This window comes from Buceros rhinoceros, unplaced genomic scaffold (genome assembly GCF_000710305.1).
Source record: "Buceros rhinoceros silvestris isolate BGI_N320 unplaced genomic scaffold, ASM71030v1 scaffold1966, whole genome shotgun sequence".
Taxonomy (NCBI): Eukaryota; Metazoa; Chordata; class Aves; order Bucerotiformes; family Bucerotidae; genus Buceros; species Buceros rhinoceros.
The window spans coordinates 7,013-10,985 of record NW_010419097.1 but is presented as its reverse complement, the minus strand read 5'-3'; positions in this window follow the sequence as shown (position 1 = coordinate 10,985).

Below are 3,973 nucleotides of genomic sequence, written 5' to 3'. Positions count from 1 at the left end.
GTAGCACCTCCCCGCCCACCCCAGCCTCTCTGAGGAACAAGAAGACGTCTAGACCCCTCTGCCCGCCCGGGAGCCCCATCTCCTCCCAGCCCCAGGCATCACTCTGGGTTTTGCTTTTAGCAAATCCCCGTTTGAACTTAGGTGCCTTGGAGGTCCAAGACACGGGAGGAGTAGCTGAGCTCTGTGACCAGCAGCCCTGGGCTTCAGCAAGGAGATCCATGCCCAGAGCACCAGGCAGTGCTGCCTTTCACCCCTGTTTAGCTGAGATGTTGCCTGCACACAAGTCACCTCTCCCTCCCCAGCCCCTGACGCCACCCCGCCGCCCCCAGCTGGGATGCTCTCCTGCTCCGCGGTGCCCACGCTGCCAGCCGGGCACTCCTCCCGCGAGCAGAGCTGGCGCCAGCAGCCTTCGCCATGTCGCTCACCGCCTCTCTCACCTCTGCGTACAGCCCGGGGAGGGGCAAGTGGGAGGTGGAGGCCAGTCACACAGTGTTTATTGTTCACAGTCTTACGAATGTACAAAACAAAAACCAAACCATTAAAGGGAAAACCCCCGAGCGGGCGTTGCGGCTGTCTGCTCCGTTCTCCTCTCCGGAGACCCCTGCCTGCTCCAGCAGTGGCCACACGCCATGGCTCTCCATCACAAGGGCCACGCACTCCCCAGGTTTCGGGGGCTCAGGGTTAGCCACCAGCAGCACATGGCCAGACGTGGGCTCTGGCTGCACAAGGTCGGTATTTACATGGGTGGGTTTTGACTGTTTGCTTCTGCTGGATCAGCACTGGGACCCCACCAGACTGTCCCATGCTGGAGTGAGGGGCAGGCTGCTATGGCTGAAGGCTGTTGTCAGGAGGAGAAATGCCCTCACAGGAGCCACGAGTGTCTGGATTCCTCCTGCAGCAGGCCCTGCAGAGACACAGCCTTTTCCTGTGGAAAGAAGCAGCCCAAATCCCGTGGCAAGCTGCCACGGCTGGGCCATGGGGCCACAGCACCAGGGCAGAGCAGAGAGGAGGGTGCAGGGACAAGTCACACGTCCCTGATGCCACCCTGCCACTCAGCCTTTGCACCTTGTCCCCAGGGATGCTGGTGGCACCCCTGCAGAGAAGGTGGCTCCCCTCTCTGCCCTGCCGTGGCTGTCCAGGTACTCCTGCCTGCAGGCCACCAGGATGGGACCTTCAGGAGGTGGCCGAGCTGGTGGCACCATTCCAGCTGAAGAAATGAAAGCATTTACCTTTGCATTTAAATAATGGATGGGAGTTGAACTACCCAGGTGGCTTATCCAGTCTGCAATCTGCACCCCCAGGGCCCTCAGCCCACTCCAGCACCCAGCCCATTACACGGCTATTTGGTCACCCTAAAGGCATCTGATAGCGAGCCATCACCTGCCCTTTGCTGCAGGCCCACCCGATAGCCATCTTCCTTGGTCATGGTTGACCAAAGTCCCCCTACTTGCATGTCCCCCCCACTTCCCTGCCAGGCCAAGAGCAGTCCCTGTCGACAGCTGGAGGACCAGCCAAATCACTGCCCTGCCCTGCTGAGGCCAGCAGCCCCCCTTCTCCTGGGGCTGGGGGGACACGGGGTCACATCGGGTACCCAGTGCAGCTTGGAGCCCGGCAGCTCCTGGTCAATGGAGCTGCACAACTTTTATGGGTTTCTAACCCCAGGTGGGTCCAGCTGCTCCTGCCCAAGTATTGCTTCTCCTCTGGGTTTAACAGCAAAGGGAGCTCAGGGGCCGGGAGGGGGGAAGTTTCCTAATAAACAAACCCTCAAGGAAGGCTTATCTCAGGCAGGGTGTGGAAGGAATGAGTTTTCAGGTTTCCCTGTAAAACAGCAGGTTTTTGCTGTCCCCATCCCATCGACACAAGGACTGGCCCTAGGGAAGCTCAGAGCAGAGGACGCGGAGGGTGGGTTTGCTGCATCCTCAACCAGTTTCCCAGACACCTGGTGTGGCTGTGAGCTCCAGCTCAATGATCCACCAGGGACAACAGCGAGGGGAGACAGGACCCAGGCGTCCCGGGACACAGGGATGGGGCCACACTTTGTGTGGAAAGGTGGCAGGATGTCACGTCTGGCTGCTTCTCATGAGCAGAGCAGCCCCAGACATGAGGTGGGAACATTCCACAGACCCCAGAAAGTGCCGTGTTCCCCAATTTCCCCGGCTTGGTGGGTTTGCCCACAAGTAAAAGATGGGGTAGACCAAATCCCTTGTTCGGCAGAAAAGAGTGCTCACCTTGGCACCAAGAAATGGGGACACGTTTGATGCCAGGAAGAGTTAACCCCTTGCACACACCAGTCGGCAGTTGGGTGGGGACTATCCAAGTGATTTGGGACCACGCAAATCTGGAGGCCGTGGCTGATATGAGAGGGGTAAAGCAAGTGCTGAGGTGCCCTGTCTGCCGTGTCTTGCCCAGCCACCCATGTCGGTGCATCACACAACCCCCTGAGGCAGGGCTGGGGAGCTAGGCACTCACTCGTAACGGTGGGCTACCAGGTAGAACCAGCCAGGGACAAGAAGTGGTTCCTGCCCAGCACAACCAGTTTTCTCTCACCCCAAAGCAGGCAAGCCAGAGCTCAGAGCAGTGGAAAGTTACCAAACGTGGATTAAAGAAGGGCCAAGGTCGGCCAGGAGATTTCTGAACAGGCATGTGAAGTGGCAGAGACAACCTGGAGCAGCATTGCTCCATCTTGGGCAGCGGGGAGAGAGTGAACCAAGTCCGCCACGGCAGCGGGGCTGCGTGCAGTACGCGTTCTCCAGCTACGAGCCGAGGGCAGGCGGAGGTCCCAGGTTGGGAGGACTGTGAAGCTGGGAAGACAAATCAGGAATTGCCCCCAAAGGGCTCCCATTGTCCCAGGGAGCCTGTCGCAGGGAGCCTTGCTTTTCCCACCTGGGAAAAGACACTCGAGACTTTCCTCCTGTCAGATGACTGCACGCCAGGGGAGTTTTCCCGTGACCCTAAATAAGGAGTGGTGGTATTTTTGGAAGCTCCAAGCAAAGTGTGCTAGAAGGCACTAGCAGTGTTAGGAGGAACTCCATTCTCTTGGTCTCTTCCTCAGTCCTTTTCTCAGCCTCATCCCTCCCTTTGCTTGGAAGCATCCACACACGGGCAGGTAGCAGGGGAGGATGCTGACACCCCTCGAGGCAGAAATGTCATCCCCAGGGCTGGTGACACAGCAGGGAAGCAGCACAGTCATGCTGGGCCCTGGCAGGGGCCTGATCTGCAAGGGCAATGCAGCCACGTGGACGGACAGCCCGGTCTATGCCACTGCCTGTGATGCCCTGTGGAGGAACCACAAGTCATCTTCGCCCTCCTGGGATCCTCAATGTGGGAAGGAGCAGGGCTCAGGCAGCCCAGAAGGCATCAACCCATGCACTGCCTGTGGCTCTTGGATCTTCTGGTCCCAGCAGCACCACTACTGCTCCTCATCACTCTCTCCATCACAACCACCATGGTGGCATCACTGCCTCCAGCACCTTGCTGTGCCCTGGTGACTATCCTCTGGCTCTGCCGGGACACTGCTGCAGTGTCTTGAGTCCACCACGAACAACCGAACCCCCAGCAGCTGCGAACGCTGACCTGCAGGGCAGGCTGGGATCTGCAGCTCCAGAGCTGCATCCCCCCACGGCATGCAGCCAGCATGGGCGAGCATGGAGGAGCAGCTACCCCGCCTCCTCAGCCTGAAGTGAGGAAAAAGAGCACAAAAAGCTGCAAAATTTCCCAGCTGCATTTTCCCCCTGCCCATCTGTTACTGCAGTTGAAACTTTCCCTTCCTTGCTCCTCGATGCCTCCACACAGATCCTTTTCCTGGGTATTTATTTGCCCATGGCAGAACCTTTCTGGCTTTGCAGTTGGATCAAAGGCCCACGGAGGGGAGCGGGTGAGGGCAGCACTCTGCATCTCTCCAGGGCTGATGCTCCCCGAAGGCAGCCAAGCCGACAAGCTGGAACCACAAGCTAAGCAAGGGAGAGATCCCATG